General features: G+C 36.5%; 1 long non-coding RNA gene across 1 annotated transcript; it reads left to right on the top strand.

Moving 5' to 3' along the window:
- Positions 1-2,885: 2,885 nt before the first annotated feature.
- On the top strand, positions 2,886-9,065 carry LOC148650217 (uncharacterized). The gene is made up of 4 exons (XR_015926240.1): positions 2,886-2,954; positions 5,477-5,544; positions 7,958-7,992; positions 8,912-9,065. It is a non-coding gene; the product is annotated as an uncharacterized LOC148650217 (long non-coding RNA).
- The last annotated feature ends 11,125 nt before the right edge of the window (positions 9,066-20,190 follow it).

The raw sequence follows: 20,190 nt of genomic DNA, 5'->3' as shown, positions 1-20,190 counted from the left end.
ATGATGCTATTTGTCATGCCTTTTGCGGCATACCTCTTGGCACTTTGTGTGGCTCTTTTCTAGCACCCAACCCTCACTCTTTACCCTTGCAACAGCTGCCTGCAGCTAGCTGTATCATTTCCACAACCAAGCGAATAGACTATATATTTATATTTGTCTGCTTATAACATTATTGGAATTTGACTATAAGTGAAATGCTAAAATAAAAATGTTGAAGATCTGCACAGATGTTTTGGAACTTGGGAACACACTGACTTTTGATATCACTGTAAATAACAGATGCAGCTCTGACTCAATACTAAGGAAGGAAATTAAAACACGTGATAATACTGTCTTGTTTTTCTTTATTAGAGATAAGCTGTTCATATATTCTGGCTTTACTTCAAGGCAGAAAAAGATGTGGAGATTTGGGATAACAGGTAATTACCAACTGTAAAGAAGTTAGTTTTAATTAATTTTAGTATCAATATAAATAATAGCAATCATTTTAAAAATCAGATAAAAAATGAATGCCATTAACAACATATTATAAAATCGTAACATTTAAAATGCTATGTAGTTGTATTTATCTCATCTTCAGGAGTTAACATCTTAAGACATCTATGAGCAAAATCAAATAATCATTTTGAGTGGTAATTTTCATAGTAAATGAAGAAATTTAGCACAGGAGAGGAAATATTACTCTACTCATTGTAGAGTAAATGTTAATTAATTATAATATGTTTTTATTACGGTACGTAGCTTGGAAGATTCGAGACCAAAAAATCGTAGCTGCTTAGGAATTTGTTTATATATTGCATATTGTATATTTTAACTATATACAGATGCAGCCATTCAAAGTGCGCGGTACAGACACGTCCCGGAGGTAATTGGCTACAGCGTCGCGCATTTTGACGCAAGATGACGCGGGGTACCGCGAATACATATGCAGGACAACTGGAGAAGACGTTTTACAGTGGATGGATTTTTAGAAACATCCCATCAGTGACATCACTGAAGTCAACTCCTAGGTAACTGTCATGTGGATAGTTTCACAAGAATCAGACAAAGGTTTAAGCATCGCTTGTTCTAGATAAAACTGCAAAAAAAAACAACAACCCATAATGTACTTCTTTGCGGCTCTGTTTGCACAAATCATATATTTACAACGTGAAATTAGAAAATAATATTACGTAACCAAAATCCGCAATATGGAAACAGAACCTGTATAATTGTTGACAGATGATGTACTCGTAACATTTTTACAAGACGAACTACAACATTTAAAAAATGACTTGTATGTACTTGATATCTCTAATCAATCCACGGCGATATAGTTTAAGCAGAGTCCCCGCACAAAACGAAACTAAAACGCCCTGGGCATACCGTTTCGCGCTTCTTATCAGTTGCTCAAAAGTAGTTTGACCGTATGAAATGCATAATATAAACCTAGAAACATATATGTGAGCAGTATTTACGTAGTATCGGTGTCAAGACATACCTCTCAAATACTGTAAATCAAGTTAAAAATATCTCAAGACCGATTCTGGTCATAATGAAACCATGTTTCGTGTATGTTTTCTTTAAAGTACCGAGACCAGCCATATACTGTATGTTTATGTTCCAAAATTAATATCGTTTATGGCCTTCACACGCGTTGCAGTATGCTCCTATTCTTTTTATGCTCAGGCACTAAGATTTACCTTCAGTGGTAAAATTCCATATAAATATTCAATACTTAAACGGCACAGTTAAGACATTAAATATACATATACATACTGTATACAGTACAGTTTGCATATGGTAATATGTTTATGTTCCTAAATCAATCTCTTTTATGAGCATGTGAAAGGCATGGTGAATCGATTCTCAAAAATTTCTGTACTTTGCATGATTGGAAACAAATGCGTGATTGCGAAATGCTGTGGTGTTACTTTTACAAAGACGGTCAATGAAAAAAAGAATGTGGACCAGGGCAATACTTTGAGTTTACACTTACACCTTGTCCAAGGTCATTCATTATTAATACTATTAGTAATATCTTCGTTAAAGACTTTGATGGCGACAGCTCAAACATGAGAGGTTGAGCTTTATTAGCTCCACCTTGCGGAAATTCCGGATAATATTATTTTGCTAGCGGTATTTACCGGTAACTCGCGGTAGACTGCGTACAGCGTACCGGAAAATAATGCGGTATCGCCCGCGCATTTTGAATGGCTGCATCTGTATTCATTATGCTACTGTAGAAAGTAAGACAGTATTGTGTGTTGATACTTTTATATTCTTGCTGATACTCTTAATGTTGTGATGAACCCAACAGTTGTGTCTTTCATTCATTGTTTATTGATAAAAACCAGCAAAAAACTCTGGTATTCATCATATAAAAAAAATGTGTGGAAGCCACAACTGTTATGTTGATATTTTTTTCATTTATAAAATTCTGAATTTCTATTTTTTTTCTGTTTTTATACAGAAGTATTTCAGACATTTATAGTAACATCTACAGTAGGTGAATCTAATAACAAAGTAATAAAAGTAAAAACAAGAATATTATTATATAAAATACATAACAGGTGTATACAGTAATGGCCATTCTACTAAGAGTATTAACTAGCAATTTCAGAATAAGTAACATTTTTTATTATTTACAATTTGTGAAGAAAAGTAAATAACACACACTGTAAACAATTCTAGGTATGAATTAAATGGGATTCTAATGTATTAAATGTAACTAAGGTTTGCTAAAACAGATTGTGGAATTCCAAGTTGGTTCCAAAATGAGTTATGCTTCATAATATCATTAAAATACATAAGCAATATATAAATACATCTTATAAAAATATACTGTAATAAGCATATATTGGCTACATTTAAAAAAAAGTTTTCTTTCTTTTGGTATGCAATAGCTATCATTGGCAGATTCCTTCTTGCTGTCTGCAATAGGACAGAACGCCTTCCTAATGGGACAGGTGCTGGTAAGATGCAGTGTATCATTGTATTTTTCTGTATAATTATGTCTGTAATTTACTAAAAGTGTATTGATTTAATATTTAGAAAATTCTAAATATTTCTAAATCTAGAATATAAATATTTTCACATTTTTATTTTAGGGCATGTAAAAACTGTACATTACAATTTAAATGAAATTAATTTTGGGCTAAACTACTAATTCATATTTTAATACTGAATTTTTGGTAAATGGCAATGATATAATTTTAATAATAAGTGATAATTTAATTATTAAAATATGTTTGTTCTATCGACAATGTATTGTGTGCCCCAGTTTTTCTTTAATTTCTTTAATTGCTTCAATAATTGTTAAGGTTTTGCTTCCTATTTTAGTATTTTATGATCGATCACATAATTTCTGCATTTATTACATGTCCTATGCAAATCAAGTACTTACATTTATATACATTATATACATTTGACACATTTGACAAAAAGGCTCCAAAGCCAAAACTTTGTTTCTTTTTTTTCTTTTCAGCATGGAATAAACCTTAACTTGTTCCTTTGCTACTTACATTTATACTTTCCTTAACACTACAATGGCTTAGTGATGTAGCCAAAATAGAGAAAATTAACTCTTTACTTTCCACTTGATTAAGTAGAAATATTCATGTATCCCAATGTGCTTTGCATCCATCACTCCTCCTTGTCTTCACTTTTGAAGGTGCTTCTTTTCTAATTCTAACTACTGTTTCTTTACTTCATAGTTTTTGTGCAGTGTAATTGTTGGATATAAATGTGCTCAAAACCCCAATTATCCATGAAAAAGCCCATTATTCTTGGCAAGGATCAAGGATACTATCCAGAAGGCAGAGGCATAAGCAACCAGGACATAGTGCCTGTCATAGAACACATGCAGACATGGACAATTTAGACACAACAAATAAACTACCCCAAAAGTCTTTGGAAAGTGGAGCACTTGGAGAAAGCCCATGTTCACACATGGAGAATCTACATACACTTTACAGGTGTTCCAGGTAGAATCAAACCCAGGACCTAAGAGTCGCATTAATTTCCTTTTGACAGGTTCCTTCTTTGTCAAGCTTGAGACCGCTCTGATAAAATGTGTAAAAGGGGAAATATAAATATGCAGCTATTTTCAGAACATGAAATCCAACAAATGCATAATATTTTCCCTCTTTTAGTTTATTTGATATTTACTATTATTTATCTGGCCAGGAATTTTACTAGCTTCAGAATTCTCCATGGTAATATATACAGTATTACCATACACATTGGCTTAGGAGCCATATCACCCTGCAACTCACAACTGGTAGCACACTGAAGCTAAGCAGGTGAGTCTGGTCAGTACCTGGATGGGAAACCTACTGGGAAAAACTAAAGTTGCTGCTGGAAGAGGTGTTAGTGGGGACAGCAGGGGGCGCTCACCCTGTGTTTTATGTTGGTCCTAATGCCCCAGTATAGTGATGGAGACACTGTACTATAAACAGGCGCCGTCCTTCGGATGAGACGTAAAACCGAGGTCCTGACTCTCTGTGGTCATTAAAAATCCCAGGGTGTTTCTCAAAAAGAGTAGGGGTGTAACCCTTATTTCCCATTGGCCCTTACCAATCATGGTCTCCTAATAATCCCCATTTATTAACTGGCTTCATTACTCTGGTCTCCTCCCCACTGATAGCTAATGTGTGGTGAGCGTTCTGGGACACTATGGCTGCCGTCGCATCATCCAGGTGGATGCTGCACATTGGTGGTGGTGGAGGGGAGTCCCCTTTACCTGTAAAGGGCTTTGAGTGGAGTGTCCAGAAAAGCACTATATGAGTGTAAGCAATTATTAGTTATAAAAATATTATTAGGATACAAAACATGAAAAGAGAGGTGTTCACAATACATTTAAAATAATGTAGACAAATATCACTTTCGTTGACTCTGTAGTTAATAAACTGTAGTTAAGAGAGTTAATTGACTTGACAAATAAATCATTGTTACTTCTGAGGTGCAAATTCTAGAACAGAGTTTGGGGTTACATTTGTATTCCTGTCAGAACTGGTTGTGGTCTCTGTTACTCATGACTCAACAGGATACTATAGCTTTTCATAGGGTCACCATATTTTACTGATCAGTCTATATTATGTGCTTATAGTGCACTACGGGAAGCAAAATTGTACATTAAGTACAAATCTAATTATTTTCCTAATACATTTAGGTATTACTATTTGAAAATATATTTAAATATTATAACTTACATTATTATGGAGAGTACCTGCATTTTGACTGCCATATTGGGAGTGTATGAATGTGAAATATTTTTTAAGACTTTTTTTTCTTCTTCCTTGTCCATAGTCATAAACAAGATTCCTTTGCTCTTACCTAGTGATTCCACCTTGCATGGTACTGTAGCAGAAATTTATGATTTGTAGATTTTTAATGTACTTTTATTCACTGTAATACTAAATGATGTAGATCTGCTATACCAGATCTAGATGTAAATGACTAGATTACTACAATATATTTTGTTCTTTGACTTAAGGTCTGAGTGTCAGACTGGTAAATGGGAGCCATGACTGTGAAGGCAGAGTGGAGATCAATCAGTGGGCAGTGAGTGATGTTGGGTGGGACGATCAAGATGCAGAAGTGGTGTGTAGAGAGCTGGGCTGTGGAACACTTCAGTCAGCCAAGGGCAAAACACTTTTTGTACAAGTGCCATATTCACCCATGATCACAGATGTTCAATGTTCTGGCAATGAGACCTCTTTACTACAGTGCACTTTCAAAGCCAGATTACATTAACTAATCATGTTTGGTAGAACTATACACACCTCCTTACCATAAAAATACATATATTAACAGGGAGGAGTTAATTTCTCTAAATGATTTGTGATGTATAACAGGCTATATTTTAAAAATGTAGTTTATTCATAATACAACTTTTCCAATTAATAATCTTCTGTTTACTGCTCTGTTCTCAAAAAACATTGTAAGTCACCTGTAGAAGACTACCTGCCCTGCATGTAAATTATTATAAATAAAAAATGTAACATTTTCACACCATTGCATCTTATGTAAACACATATTGTCATCCTGTGCAAAGGTGTGACAGAGTTTGGCTGGAGAGGGAAGGTACAGTGACAGGCACTATGAGAAAAAATATAAAAATTAAATTAAAATAAATCTACTCAAGTAATCAGCGCCACCTGAGAATTTTGACAGTTTAATCATTACACATTCAAGAAGGTGGGGCTCTTGTGCGCATATTAGGGTGGAGCGGTGGCTCTGTGGCTAAGGATCTATGCCTGTGGTTGGAAGGTTGCCAGTTCAAATCCAGTGGCTGGCAGAGGAATCCTACTCTGTTGGGCCCCTGAGCAAGGCTCTTAACCCCAACTGCTCCAGGGATGCTGTATAATGGCTAACCCTGTGCTCTGACCGCAAGCTTTTCTCTCCCTGTTTGTGTGTCTCATGGAGAGCAAGCTGGGGTATGCAAAAAGACAAATTCCTAATGCAAGAAATTGTATAGGGCTAATAAAGTGATCTTATCTTACATTAATAAATGTAGGAGGTAATGATAAATATTTTTAGTAAAATGAAAGACATAACTACAAGAACCATTACCTGATACATCTTATTATTCCCTGATAAATTGACTTAGTGGTCTCACTAAAGCATGGGGAGTTGCAAATGCTTCAGCTATCACTTCTTTGTTATTCATTAACTACTTTGATCAGTATCATGAGGGTTGACTTTGCACCTCAAGTGAGAAAAACAGGATATGACTAAACAAGGCTAAAGTCTTGTACACTGCTCCTGTTTATAAACTGTACAATAATACACTTTAAAGACATCTACAGTATGGTGATTGATTCCCCATGGAACACAGTTCTAGGGAACTGTAAGGTTCCTTCAACAGTGCAGAGCTTCCCAAAATTAAACCACAAGCTCTTAATGTGTGGTTAGGTTTCCACTCCCTTCAATTCATTCATTTTCTAATCCATTCAGTGTCACAGGGGAGTCAAATACTATCCTGGCAAGCAACAGGCACAAGGTGGGAAACACACTGGCCATCTTAGGGTAGATACAGACACAAACAGACATGCGTATACTCACACCAAGGCCATTTCTCCCAGAAACAAATTAACCTACCAGTATGGTTTTGGTCTTTTGGAGGGAAACACAGCACCCAGGAGAATCCCAAAGTGAACAAATGGAGAACGTACAAACTCCATGTAGAAAGTAGCCTACAGTAGGTCCAGAATTCAACCTAGGGACCCAGCACTGCAAGTTAGCAATGCTAACCCTGTGCAACCACCCTTTCTTCCACTTTTTGTAGTTTGGTAATTACACACATTCAAATTGAGATCCATTCTCTTTATAGGTAATTAAACTGATGTTCAGGAGGGATGTTGGGAACCAAGCTAGTTTTGCCTCAGCTAAAGCATTATCATTCCTGACAAAATCCATCTTATTAGTAGCCACACAGGTTAAGGTAAAATGCCTTTATACCTATACAGTTAATAAACATTCTGAACAAACATTATATTAGGGTGTCATTATTTCCCCTTCTCAGTTGTGAATCTGTGTACTACTGTATCTTTGCTTTACATTGCTGAAGCATAGGCAGGTATCCTCTATAGTGTAATGAGAGAAAAGCTGAATGGCTGAATCTTTGATGTAGTTTGTCTTCATCTTCATTTCTGGACATGAAATATTTAGGTTCCCATCACAATATGACAATAAGCTGAATGCTAATAAATGTAACTTTCTACTTGCAGTAATATGGGAAAGACAAAGGACATACTGTACACTGTCCTCTGATACAGTCATACTTAGGTTACTCTGAAGCCTAACCCACTAAGAGTGAAAATACTGTATATTTTCTTATTAGTTTCATAAAGACAGCGGCAATTTTCTAAGTTTACTATTAAACAATCAATATATGATACAGAAGAAAAATTAAAAAAATGCATAGTAGAGCTATACCTCCACTAATTAATGATACAATTTTTTTAATTTACAGGGTACCAAAGGAAGTGCAGCAAACGTTTAAATGACGTAAGTTTTTGTGAGAATCATGGACTGAAAAGAATAATCATGAAACTAGACAATTATTCTAAAATTCTAATTTGAGAGATAACATAATAAAAAAACATTTGATTCTGCAGGAAATCAGAAAAGTAAAATATTACAAAACTAGAATGTAGGTGACATGTTTCTGACCTAAACATACATTTTCAGTTTTGGAAGGAGTACTTGACTAAATACAAAAATGCAATGGAGTCATCTAGATCCAGCGATTTGTCCCTCAGCAATCCTAGACACATGTTCTCAACCATAAACAGACTACTAAAGTTAAATTGCCCCACCACATTACTGGCCTCATCTCAAATTTGCCTGACATTCCATAGAGATTACATCCTATGTTGTCACTAACCATAGCTAAGAAACTGATCAACACTTTCATCTTCTCTCAAATTGATTACTGTAATGCCCAACATCAGTATGTCCATAATTCAGCAACCAGAATCCTGACTAGATCTTGTGCAAGTGATCATATTACTGCTATCATGTTTTGTATTAACTTCAACTTCAGGGTCATCTAGAAGTCTCTACGTGACTTGGCACCTCAGTACCTGTCTGACGTAGTACAGTATCATCCCACACCCCACCTCAAATTATTCGTTGCTGATCACTTTTAAATCAAAACTCAAAACCTTCTAATAAAGTTTCTTATACTTAACTGTTTTAGACTTTGAACAGAAAATACTACAGTACAATGGACCTTTTAAAACTTTTTTCAAAACTTCAAAGGAATTGAGAAAAAAATCAACCTTGTGAACTTGAAACATGAACCAGATGACACAAGTGAAAACTATGTGAGAGTGTATTTAAAACTGAAAACAAATCAAAGTCGTGGGGGGATCAGGAATTACCTCTAGCCATTTGTTTAAATTGATTCTCTGATTTCTTTCAGGAAATGGCTTCATGAGACCTTTGCATCAAATAGCCTTATAGCTACCCGAACAATGGCTTCCTCATGTTTATAATCTTCCTAATGATCTCATGCTCCTAAATATTCTAGTTGTGCTGCTTGTGATATTTTGAGAATAAAGAGTGAAGTAGATGGTGATTGTGAATAATTGTTTTATAATGAACATCACAAAGATTTTCATATCTGTTTGATATTCTAGTCTTTCCTTTTTTCTTTTGCAGATAAATGCTACAAGTTATATAAACAAAGTTTAATCTAGTTATTGTTCCAACACCAAAACCAAAAATTATCCACAGGTTTGAAATTATTTTTTCTGTTACTGTATACAGATGCAGCCATTCAAAATGAGCGGTAAAAACCCGCGGTACAGTAACCTACCCGCAGGGCACCGAAGGGCACCGCAGTAAGTGATTGGCTGGCCAAAATGACAGACAGGGGCACTCGTGGTGCATTGGTTGGTAGTGAAAAGATTTAATCATTTAATGTCTTTACTGTGCACATTTTAATCTGCTTAGTTTTGAATATTTATATGGAATTTTACCACTAAAAGGAAATTTTAGTAGCTGAGCATAAAAAGAAGAGGAGCATAACGCATCTGAAGGTCATAAACGATATTAATTTAGGAACATAAACATTACTGTATGTACATAAACTGTACTGTGTATGGCTGGTCTTGATAGTTTAAAGAAAAAATACACACCAGTCTTCCATTTCTCTCTAAACATTTTAAGCATGAAAGTTTTATGAAACGGTACCCAAATATGTGATTGCTGTATAGAATGAATTTTAATTTTTAAAAATTATTTAACACGAAAATTAAGCTGTTTACATCTTTCGCCTGAGAACAGTCACCCGTTGCTACCCAACGCAGAAACACAGCCACTAACTAGCAAAGAGAGGACATTAGCTAGCCAATATGATAAAGAAATAAATGATTATTTTGTTTATTTCTTTTGCACATTTATTTGAACATTTCCATCGATTGTACAAGCACTTGGAAACTGTCCAATCCCTAGTTCATCAGGCATTTACCGGTCTGGCGCCGGTCTGTGTCTTCTAGGATATAATGCCAGCGAACTCTTGTTTTTATGTCCACTATAACTATGCTGGGCAAACGTTCCGAGGTCAAATTCTTCCAGCACTGGGGTACCTTTAAAGCGGAGACGACGGCACCGAAATATTTGGGCGCGCCTTCTCTTTAAAGCCCTGGCCAAATATGAAGACAGTACGTACAGTTATAATTCAAACGGAATTAAAAACTACACATCCCAGTTACCATGGTGGTGCTTGTGATCATTGCGTTTAACCAACAAAACAGGGCGAAAAATCAGTCACATGACTTTGGGGCAGAGTTTCGAAAGCTTAACCTATCAGCAACAAAGCGAAATGTCAGTTACACGACTGTGTATGTCACTTAAGCCACTCCTATTTGGCATTTTAGTTATGGAGGCGAGAAGACGTCCCCCCCCCCCCCTCTGGGTGTCTGATTTGCCGCCATCTTTAACTGTTCGGTGTCCGGATCGGAGTAGCTACGCGTACGAAATAAAGTTAATCCCAACTACAAAACATATATTTTTGTGGTAAGAGGGCGCAAAACATCAGTATTTACTGCTATTAATTACTGTACGATTTATAGTTGAAATCTGAGCCTAGATATAAAGTTAGATATAAAGTTAAAATCTCGACAAAGCAATGTAGGAAATACAGAGAAAATAAATCCTTTCTGACATCTAAAATCAGTTTCGATCAAGGTCTCTAAAACGAACAAGAAAAAGAGGATTTTCAGAGGGCAATTACGCTGTGCTTATATAGAATAACTGATTTATGCAAAAGATCGCACCAGAAACAACACTCTCTGCCTGTCATAGACGTTCAGGAAAAGCTGAATGAAATCATGTCAAGTACAATAATTCGGTGATCAATAATAACAGTTGTAGGACAGTATATAAGGAGGATAAGGATTTTGAAGCTGACTCGAAATCTGATAGGTAACCAGTGCAAGGACTTGAAAACAGGTGTAATGCATCCCTGATAGGATTCTTGCTGTCATATTCTGAACATATTGAAGATTGCTCAGTGTGGATTTAATTTCCCCAGTGAACAGGATGTGCATTTATTAATTCTAGAAAAAAAAGCCTTTCTTGATTTCTCTAGTTCTTAGTTTCTCTAGTTCCCTTTAAAATAAACTATTATTCCACAATGCAGAGTATTACATGGCCAGTATTTACACATGATATTTGTGATTTCAAGAAATTAACACAAGCAGCTTTTGGAGATTTAAGTGTTGGCTGAGTTATTGCAGGATAAAAGACTACAGATGTTGGTAAGAAGAAGATAATTTGGGGAAAGCTGAGGAATACACTTATAACAAGAACACTTCCTAATGGGGCTAGGCATACTTTTGATGAAGATGATGAAGTTTACAGACTATATGTTTACATAGATACTGAAATAAGGATTGTATTTTAGATTATGTGTAGTTGCTGGCATTGAACTGTGTGTTGGATGCACATGAATTGAAGGAATGGGCAAACATAGCTGATGCGGATCCACAGAGCCAGCATATTAAGATGTTTATAATTAGAGGCAATTTGTTTAAATAACTAGGTATGGATACTGATGTGCAAGAGAGGTGGAAAGGCTGTTTCCTTAAGCCAGCACTATAAAATATTTTATTCTCAGTGAGATGCTGCCATTTCATAGTGGGTTTCTAACACTGTGTATAGTTCCATCCACACAGTGCCTTTACTTCCATCCATTTCTAATCTCTTTATCCAGTACAGAGGATTTGGAGCCTATCCCAGTAAGCAACGGACACAAGGCAGAATACACCCTGGACATAGCGCCAGTCCATCACAGGACAGACAGACACAAACACACACACACCAGGGCCAGTTTTCCCATAAACCAATTAACTTACCAGTATGTTTTGGAGTGCGAGAGGGAGTCATATCACACATATGTAGAAAAACCATGTAACCCAGAGAGAACATGTAAACCCCACACACACAGGATGGCAGGAATTGAACCTAGGACCCCAGTGCTGCAAGATAGCAATGCTAACCACTTCGCCACCATTATAAATGGATGGATATCTTAGTTATCTTTCTAGTTCACAGGTTTGCATGCATAATTTAATTTTGAAAGCCACTGAGACATCAGGTACTACTGTTGTATTTATGAAAAAGAAACAAAACAAAAAACATACTATCAACTGTGCCATCCTACTCCTTAGTTAATACATTTTATTATTCATAAACAGTTAACATTTTTAGCAAAATATTTTGAATTATATTTAACCCTATTTTTCTTTAGTTTTGTATTTAACTTATTATATGATAGTCAGACTTAATGTATATTTGAACAATGAAAATATATTTTTACAAGATGCGGGGGAAAGTGCAACAACTTATTACAGTGCTAAATTTAATATTATTGATTGCTAATAGTTTATGCTAACACCTAACTTTCTTAATAAGATGTATTTAAAACAGTGAACTAAGTAACTTGTAATGTCATTAGACAGAACAACACGTTTCTGGTTTGACTAAGGATGGTATCAAAAAGTAGTCTAAGTGGTGAGAAAGCTGTGCTTAATGATAATTAAGGGACTTAAAAGTAAAAAGAGATGCTTCATATTGCTTGATTAATTTTAAAAACTAAGTTATAAATGCAGACGCGATTGCTGCCATAAGCGCTCCAGACAGCAGAATGTTCGTTCTGTACTGCTGAGCTCCACGCCTCCTCCCTCTCTGTAAAATCCTGGGTTCGGTAAAATGTTTCAGGCATTGATGTGAAGGACAACAGAGCTTTCACTGGCCGATTATCATTATTATCATTATAATCATTATTATTAATAATGATATTAATTTAAGGGTCTAAATATCTAAACATATGTATCTGTATAGCAGGTAGTATCACTGTATTCCACTTTCTTTGTAAACACGGAAAAACAGATTCACAACGTAAAGCTGTATCGCTGTGTAAAAAAACCCGGTTTGTAATGAGCTGCTGAGCTAAGAATAGGAATAGGGGGTGGAAAGTGCCTGCGGTCATTTAATTAGTATTGCAATTCGCACTGATTCCCTTGCAAAGATATGGACTTAAGAATATTCGTGCCTGGTCAAAAAATGGCATTAAGCACTTAAAATTAATATGGTTAATAATAGTAAACTGTATCATGCTGTAACAAGATCGGCTAAACTGCGAAGAAAATGCTTTCAGAGAAAATGTTTCAGGTGTGAAGAACATAGATCTCCAATGCAATTTCAACCAAACCTGTTCCCACACACCCTGCCCCCACTACCATTAGAATATACACAAAGCACTCAAATCTTTCGAGCTAATGATCAGGTGACCCGAGAGAGAGCGAGAGAAACACCAAGGGGTGCGGAACCAGGGAACTATTTACATGGAAAACGGGCGATCTCCCCAGACTGTCCGCCCGTTTCACTGTTACCTGGATACCTCTTTATTTAGAACTCACTAACACTGATTTTTAGTTTAGAAGGATTCATGTAGGGTTTTAGATGAAAGGCAGCGACCTCAATCAAGCCCAAATCATAATTGAACCCATTCAGAGCCTACATTACATTTTAGCGTTTCATTATGAGCAGAAGACCCTCACACCTGAAGAAGGCTTGCGTTTTCTCTCTTCTCTTTTAAGCATGTGTACAATGTGTAATACAATTACAATGTGTAATTACAATGCTGTAATACAATTTGAATAGTATGGGGGGGGGGGGTGTCTTTCACTGGAAATCTCGCCTGCTCTACTTTACGAGTACAACCCCCTCTCTGCCGGAGTGCTGGCTGTGACGAATTAAACCGGTTTCACAGGTATCTTCAAAGTAGGAAGTACAGTGTTAACTGGTAGCTGGTTCAAAACGCGATTCAAATCAATAAAAATGTTTATTTTGTAACGCATAGGTGACTATTCATTGTTATTAAAAATACTTAAATTCGATCATGTTGTGATATTTAGAAATATAAATTTGTTTGGTGCAATGAGGTTTTATTTAATCTCTGACCAAGGGAAACGTTTCATTTTTTCAAAGAAATGTTTGTTAAAAAATAAAGTCATAGTTCCATGGGATTCAATCACAGACCATGTGACATGGGTGTCAGGAAACTAACACACAGCGCCACCGGATTTGATAACGCTATAAAAACGCTATAAAATAATGTGACTAGGCACAGAACAAGTTTACAGCACAGTACAATAATAAATGCTGACCATGACTTTAGAAGCATAAATTGCCTTACACTCAATTTAAACACAAGCTGTCTTTAGCCCTCTAAGCTGGTTCATACAGAAATGTAGAGATCCAGGCTCAGAACACACAGCTTCATTAGCGAATACAGATGCAGCCATTCAAAATGGGTGAGGTATTTCGCGGCATACCGCGACACGCCCACCGGGGTATAACGCGGTTCACGCGGTTCACGTGTGTCACGTGACTAACTATCCGGCGTCGCCTTGTAAAACCGCCAGGGGGAGCTTAACCTCTCATGTACAGCATTTGAGCCTTTAATTTTGAACTGTGTATTACAGCATGTTAATCATCAGTCATTAAAATGTTGGTATATTTTATGAAAGCAAGATTGCTCAGTTGGACAAAAGTACACAACCTAACTTTATCAGAAATATTTATGCATCAAAGCCTTTACTGAAGATATTACTAATTGTATTAATAATGGATGACTTTGGACAAGCTGTATACTCAAAGTATAATTTCTTTAGCACATTTGTACAAGCACTTGGAATCTGTCCAAGCCATACTTTGTCAGGCATTTCGTTTTACTTCAACGGGCATAAAAACTTCCTTGCTTTTAACAGGGCGTTTCATAATTTCTAACTACGAAAATGATTTAAAATGCGACACCTATCATGAAAAGAAAAAAATACACACCAGTATTCCATTTCTCCCTAAACATTGTAAGCTTCGAAGTCTTTAACTAACGTGATACCGGAGTCAACAAGCATACTTTTAGAATTTGATTTAAAGGGAATATAATATGGAATCGCGTATCTCAAGAATTTAATAACGGTATGATTATATCCGTGTACTGCGGGAGGGCTGTTTCGCCTGCCTGCTTATGCGAGCTGTCTTGTAGCCTACTGGTCTAGTTGCGTGACTACCAACTGGCAGGTTGTGTGTTCGAATCCAGCTGGTGCTGGACCTTTCAGTTTTATTTATTTATTTTTTAATCGCGTAACATAAACATATTACCGTATGCAAACTGTACTGTATACAATATGTATATGTATATTTAATGTCTTAACTGTGCCCGTTTAAGTATTGAATATTCATATCTAATTTTACCACTGAAGGGAAATCTTAACATAAACATACAGTATATGGCTGGTCTCGGTACTTTAAAGAAAAAAATACACACCAGTATTCCATTTCTCCCTAAACATTGTAAGCTTCGAATGAAACCACTAAATAAAGACATAAATATAGAAATCTTAAGATTTGTTTTATTTAATGTTGGTAGCAGGATGAACTGTCAGAGTGTATATTTTGTCGCAAAGTTGCTACAAGATGTTAACAGTGAAAAAGGTATTTAGAAATGAGTTATTTCAAGATGAAAAAGAAAACATACACGAAACATGGTTTCATTACGACCAGAATCGGTCTTGAGATATTTTTAACTTGATTTACAGTATTTGAGAGGTACAGTGCCTTGCGAAAGTATTCGGCCCCCTTGAACTTTTCAACCTTTTGCCACATTTCAGGCTTCAAACATAAAGATATAAATTTTTTATTTTATGTGAAGAATCACCAACAAGTGGGACACAATTGTGAAGTGGAACGAAATCTATTGGATTTTTGAAACTTTTTTAACTAATAAAAAAATGAAAAGTGGGGCGTGCAAAATTATTCGGCCCCCTTGCGTTAATACTTTGTAGAGCCACCTTTTGCTGCGATTACAGCTGCAAGTCGCTTGGGGTATGTCTCTATCAGTTTTGCACATCGAGAGACTGAAATTCTTGCCCATTCTTCCTTGCAAAACAGCTCGAGCTCAGTGAGGTTGGATGGAGAGCATTTGTGAACAGCAGTTTTCAGCTCTTTCCACAGATTCTCGATTGGATTCAGGTCTGGACTTTGACTTGGCCATTCAAACACCTGGATACGTTTATTTGTGAACCATTCCTTTGTAGATTTTGCTGTATGTTTGGGATCATTGTCTTGTTGGAAGATAAATCTCCGTCCCAGTTTCAGGTCTTTTGCAGACTCCAACAGGTTTTCATCCAGAATGGTCCTGTATTTGGCTGCATCCATCTTCCCCTCAATTTTAACCATCTTCCCTGTCCCTGCTGAAGAAAAGCAGGCCCAAACCATGATGCTGCCACCACCATGTTTGACAGTGGGGATGGTGTGTTGAGGGTGATGAGCTGTGTTGCTTTTACGCCAAACATATCGTTTTGCATTGTGGCCAAAAAGTTCGATTTTGGTTTCATCTGACCAGAGCACCTTCTTCCACATGTTTGGGGTGTCTCCCAGGTGGCTTGTGGCAAACTTTAGACGAGACTTTTTATGGATATCTTTGAGAAATGGCTTTCTTCTTGCCACTCTTCCATAAAGGCCAGATTTGTGCAGTGTAAGACTGATTGTTGTCCTATGGACAGACTCTCCCACCTCAGCTGTAGTTCTCTGCAGTTCATCCAGAGTGATCATGGGCCTCTTGGCTGCATCTCTGATCAGTCTTCTCCTTGTCTGAGCTGAAAGTTTAGAGGGACGGCCAGGTCTTGGTAGATTTGCAGTGGTCTGATACTCCTTCCATTTCAAGATGATCGCTTGCACAGTGCTCCTTGGGATGTTTGAAGCTTGGGAAATCTTTTTGTATCCAAATCCGGCTTTAAACTTCTCCACAACAGTATTACGGACCTGCCTGGTGTGTTCCTTGGTCTTCATGATGCTCTCTGCGCTTTCAACAGAACCTTGAGACTATCACAGAGCAGGTGCATTTATACAGAGACTTGATTACACACAGGTGGATTCTATTTATCACCATCAGTCATTTAGGACAACATTGGATCATTCAGAGATCCTCGCTGAACTTCTGGAGTGAGTTTGCTGCACTGAAAGTAAAGGGGCCGAATAATTTTGCACGCCCCACTTTTCATTTTTTTATTAGTTAAAAAAGTTTCAAAAATCCAATAGATTTCGTTCCACTTCACAATTGTGTCCCACTTGTTGGTGATTCTTCACATAAAATAAAAAATTTATATCTTTATGTTTGAAGCCTGAAATGTGGCAAAAGGTTGAAAAGTTCAAGGGGGCCGAATACTTTCGCAAGGCACTGTATGTCTTAACACCGATACTACAGTGCTTAAGTACTGCTCACGTATATGTTTCTAGGTTTATATTATGCATTTCATACGGTCAAATTACTTTTGAGCAACTAATAAGAAGCGCGAAACGGTATGCGTTTTAGTTTCGTTTTGTGCTGGAACCCGTGGATTGATTAGAGATATCAAGTACATACAAGTCATTTTTTAAATGTTGTAGTTCGTCTTGAAAAAATGCTACGAGTACATCATCTATCAACAATTACACAGGTTCTGTTTCCATATTGCGGATTTTGGTTAGGTACAGTATTATCAAATCCAGTGGCGCTGTGTGTTACTTTACTGATTCCCAATCTGTGATTGAAACCTGTAAAACCGGTTTAATTCGTCACAGCCAGCACTCTTCAGGTGTGAGGGTCTTCTGCTCAGAATGAAACGCTAAAATGTTTGTGTATATTCTAATGGTAGTGGGGGCAGGGTGTGTGGGAACAGGTTTGTTCTTCACACCTGAAACATTTTCTCTGAAAGGATTTTCTTAGCAGTTTAACCGATCTTGTTACAGCATGTTACAGTTTACTATTATTAACCATAATAATTTTAAGTGCTTAATGTAAAATCTTGTAAAAATATATTTTCATTGTTCAAATATACATTAAGTCTGACTATCATATAATAAGTTAAATACAAAACTAAAGAAAAAATAGGGTTAAATATAATTCAAAATATTTTGCTAACAATGTTAACTGTTTATGAATAATAAAATGTATTAACTAAGGAGTAGGATGGCACAGTTGTTAGCATGTTTTTTGTTTTGTTTCTTTTTCATAAATACAACAGTAGTACCTGATGTCTCAGCGCCTTTCAAAATTAAATTATGCATGCAAACCTGTGAACTAGAAAGATAACTAAGATATCCATCCATTTATAATGGTGGCAAAGTGGTTAGCATTGCTATCTTGGAGCACTGGGGTCCTAGATTCAATTCCAGCCATCCTGTGTGTGTGGGGTTTGCATGTTCTCTCTGGGTTACATGGTTTTTCTCCGTATGTGTGATATGACTCCCTCTCGCACTCCAAAACATACTGGTAAGTTAATTGGTTTATGGGAAAACTGGCCCTGGTGTGTGTGTGTTTGTGTCTGTCTGTCCTGTGATGGACTGGCGCTATGTCCAGGGTGTATTCTGCCTTGTGTCCGTTGCTTACTGGGATAGGCTCCAAATCCTCAGTACTGGATAAAGAGATTAGAAATAGATGGACTATACACAGTGTTAGAAACCCACTATGAAATGGCAGCATCTCACTGAGAATAAAATATTTTATAGTGCTGGCCTTTCCACCTCTCTTGCACATCAGTATCCATACCTAGTTATTTAAACAAATTACCTCTAATTATAAACATCTTAATATGCTGGCTCTGTGGATCCGCATCAGCTATGTTTGCCCATTCCTTCAATTCATGTGCATCCAACACAAAGTTCAATACTAGTAACTGCACAAAATCTAAAATACAATCCTCATTTCAGTATCTATGTAAACATATAGTCTGTTAACTTCATCATCTTCATCAAAAGTATGCCTAACCCCATTAGGAAGTGTTCTTGTTATCAGTGTATTCCTTAGCTTTCCCAAAATTATCTTCTTCTTACCAACATCTCTAGTCTTTTATCCTGCAATAACTCAGCCAACACTTAAATCCCCAAAAGCTGCTTGTGTTAATTTCTTTAAATCGCAAATCATGTGTAAATACTGGCCATTTAATACTCTGCATTGTGGGATAATAGTTTATTTTAAAGGGAACTAGAGAAACTAAGAACTAGAGAAATTAAGAAAGGCTTTTTTTTCCTAGAATTAATAAATGCACATCCTGTTCACTGGGGAAATTAAATCCACACTGAGCAATCTTCAATATGTTCACAATATGACAGCAAGAATCCTATCAGGGATGCATTACACCTGTTTTCAAGTCCTTGCACTGGTTACCTATCAGGTTTCGAGTCAACTTCAAATTCCTCATCCTCATTCTGTACCTACAGTATATGGCTTATTATCTGTCTACTCCCCCACCTTTGTCTGTCTGACTCTGGTCTTCTAGCTGTCCTCAAGAACATCTACATTCTGTGGGTGACAGGGTCTTCTCCAGCTGCACCCCAGAGCTCTCAATTTGTATTCCCAGTGATATCAGTCACGTACCCTGAGTGCATTTAAATCTAACCTCAGAACCTTTCTTTTCAGAAGACTTAGTGTCTGTATCTGCTTCATTTTCTAATTTTGGTCGCACCTCTAACTGCTTGTCTTTCTTATATGTATTTACTTTGTAATCTGTGGTCCTTTTATCTGTTTTTACATCTACCATATTGCTTTGAGATGCCACCTTTAATGGTAATATATAAAATAAAGTTTTTTATTATTGTTATAGGGAAACATGATCAGATTTTCCCTGGTTCAGAAAAAAAGATCTAAAGTGTACTAGTTTGTCACTCTTCTCATTCCCTTTGCTAAATGACTTTTCATACTAATCTGATCAATCTAACTGCCAGTTTTCTGTGCTTTCTCTATCCTGCTAGATTTGCAATTATTCTGAAAATTTTCATCTTGAAATAACTCATTTCTAAATACCCTTTTCACTGTTAACATCTTGCAGCAACCCTGCGACAAAATATACACTTAGCTCAACCTGACAGTTCATCCTGCTACCAACATTAAATAAAACAAATCTTAAGATTTCTATATTTATGTCTTTATTTAGTGGTTTCATTAGTGACAAAGGCTAAACTTTCTTGGAAAAATGTCTTTTATGTGTTGCGGAAAAAACTGACTTGCTTTAACAAAATATGTTTACAAGTCCTTTCACCTGGCAGTTTACCTAAATGCCCAACTATCTGAGAAGCCCTCCATGAAACCATAGTTGCTATTAATTCATTTAGGGCTCACTGACAGAATTGCTGTTTTTTATGCATGCTAAT

Source organism: Lepisosteus platostomus, chromosome 13 (assembly GCF_059453375.1).
Source record: "Lepisosteus platostomus isolate fLepPlt1 chromosome 13, fLepPlt1.hap1, whole genome shotgun sequence".
NCBI lineage: Eukaryota > Metazoa > Chordata > Actinopteri > Semionotiformes > Lepisosteidae > Lepisosteus > Lepisosteus platostomus.
Note: the sequence above shows the minus strand (reverse complement) of the source record. Positions and strands in the feature narration are given on the sequence as shown.